General features: G+C 40.2%; 1 protein-coding gene across 1 annotated transcript in view; it reads left to right on the forward strand.

Annotated features, from left to right (window-relative positions):
• Positions 1-17,525, forward strand: part of LOC144654862 (RNA-splicing ligase RtcB-like) — a 176,424-nt gene that overhangs the window by 140,379 nt on the left and 18,520 nt on the right. The window lies entirely within an intron of this gene.

Raw genomic sequence — 17,525 nt, forward strand, 5'->3', positions numbered from 1 at the left:
GTTAACAAAAGAGAGAGTTAACAAAAATGCGTCTGGTGTTTTGATTTCCTTTAGTCTCTTTCTTGAGCATTCTGCTATGTTTGTTTTAAATCAAAGGTGTTGTTAGCTTTCCAGGATTCCGTCCGTGAAGACTGCGTGTGTGTGTCCGTTGTTGTTTTGCCGAGGACAGCTAAGAAATTTACATAATACACAGCGCACAGACAAGCTATTGTTCTGTTCATAAAAAAATTTTGTTTGGCGACTTTCGTATACTTTTGTTTGGCGACTTTTGTATATTGGAAAGGCTTCTCGCTGACAGCGCATCTTTTCAGGATAGGTTGCATGTTTTCGAGCAAACAATTTTTTCCTCGTTGAATGGCGGTGATATTAATAAAGACTTTAAAGGCCACACGCACACAGGTCAACGCTATTCAAAAGGCGTAATTAGCATTTTGGCGACTAAGCACGTGCACACGTGTGTTATAATTTTTGTACAATTCATTTTCTTCAGCAAAACAACAACGCGTTTTGTTCAAATTCTGCGTCATTAGTAATTATTTTGAATCGTGCACTGTCTGCCATATTCAGTTTTTCAACCGGAACGGAGATTTGAATGAAAACAGTAGTTCTAGCGAGATTTGTAAGTCAACTATAAATCAATCAATCGACCTTGTCCTTGGTGACGCCGTCGTTTGTTGTTTAAAAACTCCGTTCAGAATCGACGTTTAAAGGAAGTCCTTTTTTATTCGTAGTATCTTTTACGTTCAAAGAGAAGGGAAGAATTAGAAAATACTTCATTTATTTAGAGCCATATCACGATTTCTTAGGTGTTTTACAAAACTAAGCTGATACTTCTGAACATTTGACCATGGAAAACAAAAAAAATGTTTTTCCAGGGTTTCCGGTTTGGTTTACTTCCGGGAAGATTTTCAGACTTCCGTGTTGATTTCTATTGTTCTGTGAGGGCCAATAGAGAAAGAGAAATACATTTCAGTTTCCCAGAGTGTCTACCGGCGACCCTACCGCTGACCAACCGCTGACGGACCGCGGAGCCGGGTTCACAGCGGTCAAACGCAAAAATTGACGTCACATCCGGTCTTCGCCGCCTCGAACTTTTGACTCAAAAATGGGAAAACTTTTGTAAGAAATTGTTAAAGAAATAGTACGGTGAAAGAACAGTTCAAGCTGGGACACTCAGTGAAGATGAATTATCAAATTTACAATCCATAAGCGGCGTGTAAACCTTAACTTTCCAGGGACGGCGTTAACTTTTGGGTTTAAAGCGAAAGTTTTCGGAAAATTTAAGACTTTGTATGAAGAATTTTGGCGGGAATTGCACAGTAACTGCGCACGCGCGCTGCGTTTGACCGCTGTGTGGGAGCCGGGAGACACTCTGAGCTCGAGATTGCCCCCCCTCGGCGCGCCGGGGTGGGGGGCGGGCCGCCACCGAGGCGGGGGCGCTCGTGCTGGGGTTCCCCGCGCCGGCCCCGTCCCTCGGCCCGGGCGGCGCGGTGGGCGTCGTCAGAGGGGGCGAGCGAGAGCGCCCCCCCGGGCCCCGCCCCCCCCCCCCCCCCCCCCCCCCACACCCCCCCCCCCCCCACCAGCTCCCACCCCCCCCCCTCGCGAGACGTCTCGCCGGCCTCGGGAGACCGGAGAGGCGCCACGCGGGGGAGGAGCGCAGCCACCACGCCCCAGCCCACAACCCCCCCCCCCCCCCCCCCCCACACCCCTCCCCCCACCAAGAGCCGCCCCAAGAGCAAGACGAACCGGCCCCAACAGCAGACAACCCCAGACAGTCAGAGACAAGACCAGCAGAGACAACGCGCGACCGCGTGGAAGGACCCGAAACACGATCGCTCCCGGGCAGCAGCCAACCCCGACGCGCCAGAATCAGGACCGCGGAGCACAAGAGGGGACACGGGGGGCAGATACTCCAGGAGGCTATAGGGTGCTCTCAGCCACCCGTCCGGTCCGAAGAGGAAGAGGGAAAAAACAAAGACCGCCCTACGGGAGGGGAGAGATGCCTCCAAGTAGCGAAGGTGCGCCCGAGCCACGATCCAAACTCACACGTCAGACCACAACAAAGGACAGAAGCACGACAAAAAGAGGACAAGGGAAGCGTCACGACACAGACCAATCGGCTGAGAGAAGAAAACAAGACTCGACAGGGGGAGACCAACGGACGAAGCGCAAAAGGAAAGACGACACACAAGGGCCGAGAAAAAAAGACAAAAACACGAAAAGGGGAAGAAGACAACGGAGCAGGACGCCAACCAGCCAACCACAACACAACAAGCAAAAACAGAACAATTCACGCAACGGCCCAACGCACCGGACGCCGCCCAGACACAAACGAGACAAGGACAAAAGGCGAAGGCACCGAACCGAAACAAGAGCGAGAAACGCAGACAGGCACCCCGGACCCACAGAACCCCCCCACACCAGCCCGCGGGGAGAGGAGAGGAGGGAGAAGCTGGGGGAGGGAGAGAGAAGACAAAAAAGAAGCACGCCCGAACCCGCCAGCACACCCAGACAGAGAAAGAAAAGACAAAGAAGAAGAGAGAAGAAAAGGCAAGAGAAAGTCTGGCGAGAAAGCGGAACGAAAAAAACAGACAAGAGAGGACGCAGGAAAAAAAGAGCAGCGAGGAGAGGGAGAGGAGAAAACCAGAGGACGACGCACGCAAAAGGAAGGAGAACGAAGAGGAGGAGAGGGAGAGAAAGGAAGAAGAAAAAAAAAGAAAAGAAAAGAAGCAGAAGGACCCCGAGGAGACCAAGCCCAGGGGAGAGAGGAGAAAGGGAAGGAAAACCCCCCGAGCGCCAGAAAGCGAAGGAAAGAGAGGGGAAAAGGGAGGAGGGAGGAAAGGACACCAAAAGAAGGAAAGAAAAGAGACAGCAAACCCCCAGTCCAAGGGGGAGGCGAGAGACCGAGAGGAGGGAGAGGAAGAGGGGAGGGAGAGGTGGGGGGTAGGGATGTCGGACGATAATAGGGGATTAGATGGGAGAGTTGACTGAGAGGGATGGGAGGTGAAGGAGTGTGCAGAGGAGTGAGGAAAAAGTGTGGAGTATGATTGAGGGAGGACAGTATTATTGAAGGGGAAGGTGTTTGGAGGGGGGGGGGTCTGAGGTGTGTGGTGGTGGGGGAGGGTGGGGTAAGGAGGAGTAGAGATTGTGGCCGAAGTAGAGGAGTAGGTAGGTGATGAGTTAAGTCAGAGGAAAATAGGAGGGTGTTTGGACGGTCGATGGAGTGCGCGGTGGAGGAGGGAGGGAGTGGGGGGTGAAAGAGTGGGAGAGGAGTTGTGATAGGAGGAAGTAGAAGAGAGTATGAGTAGGGAGTAGGAGAGAAGATAATTGCCTGGGGAAGTTGGACGATTAGCTAGGCTTATGGAGAGATAGGAAGGAGGAAGATTGAGATCGAGTGTTGCTTCTACTTCACTTTATTTGTAAGTTGACTTCTTACGTTTTCGATAAGTGGGGAGTTTTCAGTTTTCCTTTCTTCACTCATTCTGTAGATATTCTCACTTTTATTGTTAGGGAGATTTCAGAGCAGGTTACGCTTACTTCACATAAAGACTATTTTAAGATGTTGTCGGAGATTTTTTGTGTGTGTTATGCTTGGAGTCGTGTGTGAGTTAGGGATGTTAGACGGACCGAGAATTAAGACAGTTGAGGTTGTGCGGAGTATGATGTAAAGTCAGAGACTAAGAATACAATGATTGGAGAGTTTCCTCCAGAATTTTGCTTAGTTTTATTGGGTATTAGACGAGTTGTGACTTTAGTTTTTTTTGAATGACGTGAGATAGAGTATTTTTGTCTAAAGAGTCCAGAAAATAGTGAAGGTGGTCGGACACATGGAAGAGAGGAAGTCGAGTTGTGGATTTGTGATGGAGAGCTCGTGTGAGGAGAGACAGAGGGTGAGTGATTGTGAAGATTACAGAGTAGAGTTCTGAATGTTAGGATTGTTCAATGTCGACTTATTGGAGGGAGGTTGTTGGTCCCCCCTCACCGTTCTGTATAGGACAACTCTCTTCTACTCGAGGCCCAAGATGACCTAGACTATACGTCGAGAACTAGTCTTGTCTCGAATAGTTTCACTAAGGGTAAGTTCTGCTATTCTTCGTGGCTCGATAGGCCCTCGATACGCCCTGAAGGTAGGAAGTTTGGCCAGGGCTACCCCCCCTACCCTGTTAGCTCCAAGATTTCTAACTATTCTTTGACATCTTCAGTTTTTTTTTTGTTACAAAAAAATTTTTCTGGCCAGTCGATAGGCCCACTTGATAGGCCACTGTACATTTGGTAAGTTTTTTTTTGATGGATGAGAAAGTCTTGCCTCTCTTTTTTCTTAGTACTTTTTTATATCTCTTCATTCTGTGAAGAATCAATAAATGTTAAAGTTTAATGTTTTTTTCGATTCTATAAGATTTAACTTCTCTATTTTTTTTCGTAAAAAAAAGATTTTTTTTTGTAGAAAATTATTTGAAAATAGAAGAATAAGAAATGAAGTAGGTTATTGTGTACGGATTTTATTGAATGAGTTAAGATGATGAGAAAAATAGGAAAATTTAAATAAAAGAGTTCTAGATTTATATAATTGTAACTGAATATAATAGAAAGGTATATAAAAATATGAAATTGGTGATGGAATCTACCTTGAGAAGGAAAAAATATATTTTATATAAATATCTAAAAAATGGAAGGAACTTTCTATGTATCGAGAAGATAAGTGAGTAATTATATTTAATTCAGGCTTATTATGTTGGAAATTTTTTTTTCGATAGTAGTATTTTTTAGAAAGTTCGAATTTGTAGCTAAGCATTACCAATGATAACATCGTTTTTTAGAACGTATGTGTGACGAATAAGGTAGAAGTCTTACTTTCAGAAATTATGAGTGAAAGTGTGGAGGCGTATTAGTTTGACATTATCGGTTGTTGATTGAGTGATATGAATAATATTACGTCGATGAATAACGAAAAATAGAAAAGTGAGAGCGGAAAATAACTATCCTTATATTAGCATCAAAGATAAATGAAAAAAAATATGTCAGGGATCATGAAAATTCCTTCTTCATATTGATTTTAAAAGGGTTTAAGAAATAATATATTCCAAAGGTTTAAAGAAAAAAAATCTAAATAAGATTATAAAAAAAAGTTTGGTTAAGTAATTAATGTAATTTTTGTAAGATTGATAGGAGGAATATATAGAAAAAATGAAGCACTGTACACTGATTGTTTTATTAATTTTATTAATCACGTTAAATTTGTGAAAATTTTTAACAAAAATTATAAACGGTGTTTCCCGAAAGTATATTAGTTGCTCACGTAGTATCGGTTTAATTTTTTTAATTTTTAGATTAACCACTGTTAACAAAAATGCTGGACAGAATTTTTACGTTGAGTCAAAAATGAAGATTTTCTTGAAAAAGAAGTAAGTATAATTAAGCGTAAATGGAAAATATATTCACGCATAGTATTTTTGGAGGGCGGAAAAAAAGTAAACCAGAAAATTCACATCAAAAATAGGGGAAAAACATTGGGCATTGATTTGTGAATTTCGATACACTCGTGAAATACAAAGTGAAAATGAAAAGTATAAGCAGGTCGACCTAGTTTGAAGAGAAGTCATTTAACACGCATCTTAGAAGTTTATATGGAAAATTTGAAGAGAACAACCTTGAAAAATGAGCATTTTGTGAAAAGGTGAGAGTTGCTAGTTTTTGTAACTGTAACAGTCTAGTTTTATTTTTGTTTTAATAATTCATCTTAATTGCAAGTTCGCATTTTATTATTACTCCACATAACGTTGGATCTATATGACATTAATTGTATGAATGTACGACAAGATCTGATGTATCAAGATTTTCATTTGATTTTTTCTCTTTTCTTATCACCCTACTGCTTGATAATTTGTTGATAACGTGGGGAGAAAGTAGATCGTGATCAGTCTTGGCAACAAAAGAGTTTTAAGGTTCAAGATAGTGTTTTTTCTGTGTATTGATTGTTTTCGTTTGTGCCCTATATATATTGCCTTTTTGTATATTGCTCTGTTTTAGTTTGTTTGTATATATACTGATTATGCACGTGAATGGTGGCGACACCGGAAATTCCGGAAAAAAACTTAAATTACTGCTTGAATTTCCAAACTCTGCTGCATGACTAGATAGATCAAAAAGCACCCTGAAGAACTATGGGCTAAGCTTTATTCAGATACCTACACTAGAGTGCCGGCTTCTTAAAAGAAGTCAGGGAAATTCAGGCCTAGAGATTTCTAACTAAATAATTGTTAACCCGTTGACCTTTCCTTGACCGTTCAATTGAATTAATTAAAGAGAAATGAAACCCTTGTCTGGCCTTGCAGCCTCACTCTGTTTTTTTGATACTGCCGCTCCAAGTGGCAAATACATCTCTTTCCCACTCTCACCCTCTTGGCTGGGAAACCCATAATTTATTTGCTAGCGTGACTTGCCCATTGGGTATCAGGTCATTCTTGTTTTCCTCTTCTCTATATATTACACCTGAAAATTATTCGAATGTGCCAGTCAAATTTAAAATTGATTTATATTTTCCTGATTTCAGCTACTTGCTATCACTGTAATGATCAGCGTGGTTTCTTCGACACTCCAAATCTCTTGCCCGGAAGTCCATCAAAAGCCACACAAGACTCTTAAACTATTACGCCGTAATTTCATGTTTGTGGAGAAACCTTTTGCTTCGCTAAAGTCATCTCTAGAAATTCCTCTCCGGGTTAGTCGAGACGTCAGCTCAAAGATGCCTGGCACTTCAATATGCCCTTGGACCTGGGGCCAAGATGACAACCCAGACCGTGTTCCTCGCTACCTGACCAAGGCCGTCTGTCCAAGTTGTGGGCATTACTGCCGTGCAGTGTTATATTACCACAGAGGACTGGTGCAGAGGTGTGACGTCAGAACAGGGGAAAAAGTTTGGAAATGGACCGTGGTTGAACTTCCGGTGGCTTTTATTTATGATCCCTGAAAGAGCTTTATGTGTTCACCTGATGTATATAAGATATTTATAATGACGTCTGAGATATTAGCAAATGTATATTTATTTTACTTTGGATATAAAAAGTGTTTTGACCGTGTAAGATTATATGATAAATGCTCAGAAAGAGTCATTTATTTATTTGTGCATTCATCAGGCTTATAACTTCTATTCACCTGATATGTAAATAAAGTTTCAAAAAAAGCCTTGAGCTAGCCAAGTGACCATTTCTTGCCGGAGCTTATCCCGGTTCCGTAGCATTAAGCGACTAAGAATATTTCTACTCCCCCGGCCTGTTGGGGATGCTAGTCCATCGCAGGGTTACTTCCCCCCCCCCCCCCACCCCCCAGCATATTTTCGCCGGTACCCATTCTTACAGCTGGTTGGAGAGAGACACCATGAGAGTTAATAGATAATTGCTGAGGTTCAGGGCGAAGTTGCATGCAATACACCCGATAAAGCTGTGAGCCCGAAGTAACCATGTATTATAAGTATTGACTCTCGCTAAGCTAATGTATTTTTTAACATTGTTCTTTATTGTAAAAGTTTTTTCTTAACAAATCGCGCGATTTAGTTAAGAAAAACTTGGAAAATAAAGGAAAATGTCTAAAATCGACGATTAGTTTCGCGAGAGTCAATAATTGACAATAGTTGGTTCTCTCGTGACGTCATCAAAATTCTAACATTAAGAATCGCAAGACCCCTGAGATTTTATTTTTCACTGGCCATTAGACGTCCTTAGTATCATTTTGAAGGTTTTTAGCTCGATAGCAACCGCCGTCTTTAAGATAGAGCATTTTGAATTTCGGAGTTTCACGCCACGAGATCCAAGATGCCATGAGATCCAAGATGGCTGCCAGAAGGCTGCCACGTCCTCTTTAGAAAATGCCTTATCTTGCGATTATTAACAATCTGAACAGTTGAGGTTTTGCTAGAAGTGTTTATGTGAATATTTAATTGTTCACGAGGGTGATCTGACCGCTTTTTGTAGCAACATTTAATGCCAGATGTTTTCATTGATTTCCGGCGGCCATGTTGGAGTCCAACCAGTTGGACTCCAGTATTGCGTTTCCATACTGTGCTCTCTAAATTTGCGTGAAACATTTTGACGGATAACTCGAGTACGGAACAACATACTGACCTGAGACTTGGACAAAAAGTTTATTTAGTAGTTTTCTACAAACTGTAATATTCTTGATTTTTTGGACTCAATAAATTTGGATTTATTTTTTCGCGGCGTGATAGTGGCATGACAGTAAAAACTACCTATATGACGTTGTCAAGGCAACGTCAAATTTTATAGACACATGTTTGACAAATCAAAATTTCCGCAGAGGATAAATGAACAGCTGCTGAAAGTTTCAGCATTGTACATTTACAGTAAATCCTCTTTAAAATGGAGGGTGGGGGGTGAGGGAGGGTGGCATACATCCCCCCTGTACGTCCGAGAGATAAATGGGGTATTTGAAATTTGTTTATGATAGGATAGACTGATAGAAGTTGTGAAAATTATCAAAATAGTTACAAACACGAGTTATTATATTGTAAAAGGTGTTGATTGTCCTCTCTGCAAGCATAGACCGATTAGCTGCTGGAAGGTGCCCTCTATTAAGTAATTAAAGGAATATGATTTTAAGGGAAAAATAAACACTTTTTGCTTCCTTAGAAATATTTATTCAAACTCACATAAGCATTACATCATAAAATTATCTTACATTATGTTAAGCACTTTTACATTGCATTTAAATTAAAACAAAAAATGTTAGATGATAATTTTTTTTAAATTATATCCTAATGAAGCACTTCTCAAAAAAATATAACCAATCCCTTTCGTCAAACGCGAACAAATAAAGTTCATTTAGGGTTTATAAACAAAAGCCACCGGAAGTTCAACCACTGTCCATTCCCAAACTTTTTCCCCTGTTCTGGCGTCACACTTCTGCACCAGTCCTTTGTGGGAATACGATACTGCTTTGCAGTAATGCTTACAACGGGGCCAGCCGGGACACTTGGCCTTGGACAGGTAGCGAGGAACACGATCTGGGTTGTCATCTACGCCCCAGGTCCAAGGGCACGTTGAATCGCCAATTATGTCTGCACTGACGTCGCGACTAACACGCTTTGAAATTCCCAGAGATGACTGTTTCTCCACAAACATGAAACTCTGGCGGAGACGTTTGAGGGTCTTGTGTGGCGTCAGATTCACACCTGGACATGAAGAACTTTGAACCAACGACGAAACCACGCTCGTCAGAACGACAATGACAAAAAGCTGTTACAATAAAACATTGTTAATGTTAAACGTCCAGGGCTTAAACCATATGATAGTTAAAAAAAAATTGCCTTTTAGTTCTATCTTCTCTTTATAGTTTCTTCATTTAAGTTCAGTAGGAAAAAGCCAAGAAGAAGATTAGGCGTTGTATTCGCTTCTCGTTAGAAAATCCTTGTAGGAAAAACTGAAATGATCGCTACATTTAGAGCAAGTGCAATTTAGAGCACATATGTAAAGGACGAGAGTGAGTTTAAATACCTTATCCCGAGTAAAGAGAGCGAAAGTAAAAAAAGAAACAATAAAGTAAATTTACCCGTGTATAAGAGAATTCCATGTTCACCGAGTTGAAGTGTTGCCTTGTCTTCTCCTAAACCTTCGCAAGCTATTATTCGCTTGTACTTGTCTACGTTGGCTTATGCCCATAGCCATAAGTTGACCTTCTTATATACGATCAAGTTTTCCCTTGTGTAATTTTACTTGTAACAGATTTAGTTCGCAAAACAGGGCGGTAGAAGTTGATTGTTTCCAGTTTGTTGTTCCTTTTTTTTCAAAGAAATAGCCTCCTACGCGGACTTTCTTTGGGCTCGTCGGACTAGGCGCCTGCGTTGGAGGCTATTTTTAAAAGTCTGTTCAACTTTCCTCAATGTTTTTCACTCCTACACAAATTCTTAGATTATTATAGTAGAGCATTTTCTCCACACTTTTTCTTTCATGTTTTTATGTTGGGCAAACTGTGAAAAGAGAACTTGGTGTATTTTGCAGCTAATAATGCAAGTTCAAACACTGTAACTAACACTTTTTACAAAGCATAGATATTCCCTCTAGTCCGAAAACTGTGTGCATTTTTAGGGTGAAATCCATTAATTACAATGCATATCCTTCAGTACAAAGTGACGAAGCATTTCTTGATATTGTGATGAACGATTACAGCAATTAGATATTTTCAGGAGCGCCATTACGTTCATGGTCTGTCTTTTTAAAAATTTCTGGGAAATGCTTCACCGCTATTGCACAAGACTACATTCCTATTTTGATATTACTTGTCTGTGTTTTGTGGCTGTTGCAATTAACTGCTTAATACAGTTTTCAATTTTAATCAAGCAATTTCCCAAAGGGAACCTTTTGTCAGAAAAGAAAGAACTCATTAAATATAATTTGTGATTGTACACGATCATCCTGTTTTTTCCCGCGCACGATTGGTCTAAACGCATCAGGTGACGCGACCAGAGCATGCAAATAAATATAAACAACAGCCTCCTTTTGACGAAAAAGTATAGACTGACATTTGTCTGTGGCAGGAGCCCATGGGCTCTTGTCTGTGGACATCGGTTTGTTCCGAGAAGCGCCGAATAGCGAAGCTTGGCGAAGCTTGAGAAAGACTTTAATCTTCAAAGAACAGCTATTGTCCAAGGGCAAATATCAGCGGATATTTTTAAACCAAATGGAGGCTATTGCGTCTATTGTCCTTAATTAAGTAGTTTTACACAATACTGCTCATATTGCGAAACCTTTTCTCAAAGCTCATTAATGTCAAAGTCATTATGAAGGAGTTCAAAGAATTGTTACTGTCTATAAAATGTTTAGTTCTATTTATTTTAACTATTTGCTTGGAATGAAAACTGAACGTGCAAACGCAATATTCCGCGCGATTGAGCAGGATAACTGTTCTAATATTCAACATATTGTCAACGAAACACATTTTGCAGATGGAAAAACTAATTATGCAGCGCTTTACAAGGCTTCGGACGAATCTTCGCAACCTATGGATATCGCAGGATATCTATTATGTACGGATGACAGATATCAATAACATTTTAACCAAATTTGGGCAGCGCACGCATTTGTTGAATAATAACAAAGGATATTCGGAGTTTGAGCAGCCAATCAGCGCGCCAAAAACGCTATCCACTGTTAATATAATATAACATCTGGTACTCCCCTAGTTTTGACTGCATCACGTGACTTGTTTATACCAATCACACGCGATGCACGCCGAAGGACGTTTCCCTTTTTGTAAACAGTCGATGCCATTTTCGCGCGCGATACTGAGATTTTTTTTGCACCGTCATCAAAATTTTCTTCTCCTAAAACGAATATGCATGTCACCACCTAGGGGGAACCCGGAATTAGGGGTAACATCCTACTCTCACAACTACACCACCACGCTAATCCGCTAATCGAAAATTTAATTTTATATAGCGTCTTTCCTAACAGCCATATATGACCCTATCCCTCTTCCCGAACAAGGCGTGAATCTAACTCATCCTGACGATGCCTTATTACTTTTAATCATCAGATCTCAGTTTCGACCTAGTCAGACAACTATCAGTCCACATTTTCGCGCCAAATGGAGATCATTGTTTATGTTTTTAAATTGCTGAAGAAAAATAACGTTCTTGCTAATTTTTGCTATCATTTTTAACCCTTGAAAACTGAAAACTAACGAGTTCTATTTTATTCTCAGCCAATATTGGTATACCGTACGTTTTTTGCTCATATAAATAAAACACTTAAAGACCTTAATATTGAGTTATTCAGGTACTTTTACGGAAGTTGATTTCAGTGTCAGACCACGGATGTTTTATTTGAATGAGTTAAGCATGGCACCTTGAGCACAACAAAAAGTGCACGGAATTAGACGGTCAAGCCCTTTGAAATCATAAAACAATCGCTTACCTTTCGGCTTTGACGCGGAAAAAAGTGAAAGAAAGAGTTCTGCGAATTTTTTGATGTCTTCTGATGCGAGTTCAGTCAAAATATTTTCTATGAAGTTTTATTAAAGATAAATCATGAATAAACTTATAAACATGTGGTGACGGAATCTAACCTTGTGGAACGCGAAACAAATTCTAAAATCTTCAGGCTTCGAATCGGAGTGGGGTGTGCGAAAATATGTTTCTCTTCCTTCAAAAGTCGCTTATTTTAGAACGTTTACGACATATATCGGAGATTAGTAAAAATTGGAATTGTTCAATCTAGTTCCCGTTCAGCTAAGCATTCAATGCCGACTTTGTATAACCAATCACTTTAAAACTTGATTAACATAAGCACCGTACCATCTCTCTTTCCTTTGTAAATTTTTACAGTAATTTGCTATACACATATCAAGACTTGTACGAGACCATATGTCTCTGCTGCTTTTTATTTACCTCATTTTTTTTTCATACAACAAATTTTACTTACTGAGCTCGAAGCTTTCCGATAAGACGTGACAACGTGGAGGCGTCTGAGCATGTTTGACTATTATCGGCTTCCGTTGATGAGAAATCAATTGTTTATAAATATACATAAATACAATAACAAATACTTACGTCGCATGAATAACGCAAAAGAATTGAAAGTGACAAGGGGCACAACATGAGAAAGAGAAACAGCAGAAAGCGATCAACACTGAAACAAAAAAGAATGAAGACGATGATGCTGATCGTGCAAAATCTCATTTTTTTTTTTATACAACAAATTTTACTTACTGAGCTCGAAGCTTTCCGATAAGACGTGACAACGTGGAGGCGTCTGAGCATGTTTGACTATTATCGGCTTCCGTTGATTGAGAAATCAATTGTTTATAAATATACATTAAATACAATAACAAATACTTACGTCGCATTGAATTATACGCAAAAATAGAATTTCATGAAAGTGACAAGGGGCACAACATGAGTATAAATTGTAGAATACAAGCTATTTGAAAGAGATTTCAACACTGAAACAAAAAAAATGATATGAAGATGAATGCTGATCGTGCAAAATCGCATGTCTTTATCAGTGCACTTTGTATTATTTATGATAGTGGTTAAAACTTTAGATAATATATATTATCCACGCAGGAATTTAAGAAAACAATAAAAATCCTTATAAGATCAAAAAATTAACATGGATACGTCTGATATATGATAATAATAATATTGGCGTTAAGTGAATCTTAAGTGTAATCTATTCCTGGCTAAAGACTTGCAAGGAACCGGACACGTGAACCGGAAGGTTAAGCTCTCCATCATCTCTGACGTAAGCAATGTTTGTTATTAGCATTTTGATACAAAATCAATTCCACGTCTGTAAATTTTGGTAAAACATTGTTATAACAGCAAATAATATTATTAATGGTGATTCCCCGAAATAAGTACTGTTTAAAAGCAACCACTACACGGCGAAATAGTGCAACATATCGGTATAACTCAGTTTTAACTTATCACTTTTTTTTTCCGTTTCTTAATACCCTAAACAACTCGGTTTCTGCTAGACTAGAGATTATTAAGGAGCGTTACAGACCATGACAATTGAAAGCGCTCTTCTTCCTTTTAACAAAGTGACGTTTAATATGAATTTAGTGCGTAAATGGAAAATCACTATTCGCGCAATTAGTACGTTTTGGAACGCGTGGAAAAAGGAATGAACCAAAAAAAGTAAAATAATCAAACTGAACAGGGGAAATACCGTGTTCAGGTGCAAATTTCGCTACAACTTCGTGAAATTACATGAAAATGAAAAGTATAAAATCAGGGCAACCTTAGCTTGAGGATAAGTCAGTTCAACATCGCATCCTAAGAAGCTCACTGAAGTTTTCTGAACAATTTTTGAAGAGAACTATTTGAAAATGAGCACTACTTGTGAAAAGGTAAGAGAGCCTATTAGTTTTTCATGGACCATAGTAATTCAATTAAATGTTTCGCTTTTAATCCATTTCATTCGCAACTTCGCATTTTTTTTTATTACTCCAATATAACGTTGGATCTATATAACTTTCGGCTTTAGTTGTACATATACATCAAGAACTGATGTATGTAGATTTCCATTTGATCATTTTCTCTGTTCTTATCACCTTACTGCTTGGTAATTTGTTAATAACGTGGGGAGAAAGTAGATCGTGATCATTCTTGGCAACTAAAGAGTTTTCAGGTTCAGGATAGTGTTTCTCCGTGTATCGATCGTTAACTTTCCCTTTGTGTCCTATATTTCCTTTTTGGCTATTGCTCCTTCTTTTAATTTGTTAGTCTTGCTTGCGTGCGTTGCGATGCGAGCGAGAGCTGAGCTCCCAGGGAATGGTTCGGGACGAATCGTTCGTGGGACATGACCAGCTGAGATCGGACTCGACGGACCGCCCCACAGCGCGGTCCCCGCAAGTCGCACACACCGTCCAGAGGGCGCACGAGCCTGCGACGGGACAATGCAGCCCGAGCGAGAGGCCGCCCCGTCCGCCCGCGCCCGACAGAGGGAACCCGCCGCCGGCCCGGGCACCCGGCTCCCCCCGGACACCCCAACCCCCCGCGGGCGACCCCAGGCACGAACCGCGCACGACCGCAGGTGTCACTGGTGACCTATTTTTTGTATTGCTGGTTTTCACTGTCACGCAATCAAAAAATAAATTCGAAACCATTCAACTACAGAAGCTATGAATTTCAAATATTATAGATGATAAATAGATAAACAATTTCTCCAAGTTTCGGGTCTGTGCGGTGTACCGTTCGCGAGTTATTTTCCGAACGTTTCCACGCAAATTTATAAAGCTTAGTATGGAGATGCCATAACTGTGACCTTCCGAGGGACACAAATATGGCCGCCGTGATGTCAGAGAAACCATCTGGAACTCAATTCTGTTTACAACAGCGGCGGCAATCTTTGGCTCATGAGCTAGTACACTTTCACATAAACACCACTTATTATATCTGAAATGTTTAATCTGCTCAAAATGGAGAGGAAGGCCTTTTTTTCAAACAAAACAGCTTTGTCACGGCACTCAGCTTGATGTCACATACGACGGAGAACTCAAATATTCAAAATGCTCTGTTTTAAAAACGAATGACACTATCGATCTGAAAATTTACAAAAAATATATATTTTTAGTTTATCTTTCGCCTAATGACAACGAAAATTAAGCGGGCCGATTGAACTTTTATTTCAGAATTTTATGACGTAACATGAAAACCCAGAATATGCTGATCATGCACGCGAATGGTGGCGAAATCGAAAAAAATGTTACAACCTCATTCCTTTTTGTTATTTTTGATACTGCCGTTCTAAGTGGCAAATATTACTCCTTCCTACCCCATTTATTTTTGCTGGACAGCTCGCTAATTAACGTGGAGTGCCCATTGGGTATCAGGTCATTAGCTGTCTTGCCTAATGCATTTTTCAAATGCGGTGTTCCCGGGGTGTTTCCCTCTTCCCTATTACATCAGAAATTTTTCAATTATACCAGTCAACCACACAAGCAAGTACATTAACGGTTCTTTCTAACGTTGCAGTGCCTCCTTGAATTTTCAAAAAAAACTAAAAGTCATTTTTTTTTCTTGATTTCAGCTACTTGCTATCGCTGTGATGATCAGCGTGGTTTCTTCGTCACTCCAAATCTCTTGCCCCGATGTCCATCAAACACCTCACAAGACTCTTAAACTACTCCGCGGTAATTTCATGTTTGCGGAGAAACCTTTTACTTCGCTAAATTCATCTCTGAAAATTCCTCCCCGGGTTAGTCGGGACGTCCGTTCAAAGATGCCTGGCACTTCAACATGCCCTTGGACCTGGGGCCAAGATGACAACCCAGATCGTGTGCCTCGCTACCTGACTAAGGCCGTGTGTCCAAGTTGTAAGCATTACTGTCGTGAAGTGTTGTACTACCACAGAGGACTGGTACAGAGGTGTGACGTCAGAACAGGAGAAAAAGTTTGGAAATGAACCGTGGTTGAACTTCCGGTGGCATTCGTTTATGACGCTTGATAAGAACTTTATTTCTTAACCGTTTATATTCACTTGTATTAATTATGCCATTAAGATATTTATAACAAAGATGTACTATAAGCAAATCTATATTTATCTACATTCACCATATGGTGTAAGATGTATAAAATTTTATCAGAAAGGAATGTGTAAATATAATAAGTATATTTATTTATTTATTTATTTATTTATTTATTCATATATTTATTTATTTATGAGGCCTTGGAAACATTTTGTCCCTTTTTATTGTTATTGAATATGTTTACATAGCAACTAAATAAAGCTGACCCGACATTGATTATACTTGATTTTTCCCGGTTATTATTGTTTTGTTCTTCGTCCAGGCCCTTTAATCTCATAGCACCTCTAGCTCTCCACCCAGGTTCCAGCGAACTATCAGGGCCGGTCTGGCGGGGGGGGGGGGGGGGGGAACCTGCGATAAACTAGCATGCCCTCCAGAGAGAGTTGAAATACTCTAGTCGCTTCGTGCTACAAAAAACGCGCTAGAAATATTGATTAATATGACCAGAGTACAGTCTCTCGAGTACAGTCTCTCGAGAGAGCCAGCAAGCTGCACTTGTATGACTTTGTTTGTTTGACGATTCACCTCAGACCCTTTTCAGATGACACCTTTAACTTTACAACAGTTATATATATTTACGACTGTGCTCAAGTCTGCATACGTCTTTATGATTATTGACTCTGAAACGGGCTGATGTTAAGTCAGTGACCGCCAGATAAATGACCCTTACGCTTGTCATGCATGAAGACAAAAATATAAACTTCCTGTTTATCGCATGGCGTAAATGGTGTAAAAAATATTGAACGATGTTTCTTTGGTCTAAGCGTTCAAACAAGAATTCTATGATGTTTCTATTTATTCCCGGATTTATTAATAAGTTAATGAAGCTAATAACTGAACATAGGGACACGTGGAAAGCCAACTGGATTAAATTGAGCGTGGTCAATACCTATTTTTTTTTTTTTTAATTTACAGTGGAACCCCGATATAACGATCTTCGATATAACAATATTCCCGATATAACGATGAATATGTTATGTCCCGGCAATAGTAAAATGTATGGGACGGAACCCCGATATAACGATTCCTCGATATAACGATATTATTTTACTGCCCCCTTGGCATATCGTTATATCGGGGTTCCACTGTACCTTGTTTTCTTTGTTGCTTGCAGAGTAAGATTCGCACGCGACTCAGTTTTACATGAACGATTACATCACCGCTAACTAAGTCAGCCTGTTACTCTAAATGTTTATAAAAAATAAACAAATCAGAACTTTAGTAGGAAAGAAATTTGAGAAATAAAAGGTTAAAGTCGAAAACATTTCGACATAACAAACGAGACATGTAGCGAAATTTCTGCAAATTTCTGTTAACGAATTATCATAAGCATGGAGTCAATAGGCCATAAAGAAAATAGAAACGACTCACTAATTTCCGACATCCGATTTTGTAAAAACACCGTGAACTCTTGGACACCTCGCTCGCGCTTATAACTGAGAACAGAAGCTTGAGTCTCTCTCTCGGCAAACGTTTCAAAC

The sequence above is a fragment of the Oculina patagonica genome, chromosome 5, assembly GCF_052425735.1.
Source record: "Oculina patagonica isolate OP01 chromosome 5, crgOcupat, whole genome shotgun sequence".
NCBI classification, from domain to species: domain Eukaryota; kingdom Metazoa; phylum Cnidaria; class Anthozoa; order Scleractinia; family Oculinidae; genus Oculina; species Oculina patagonica.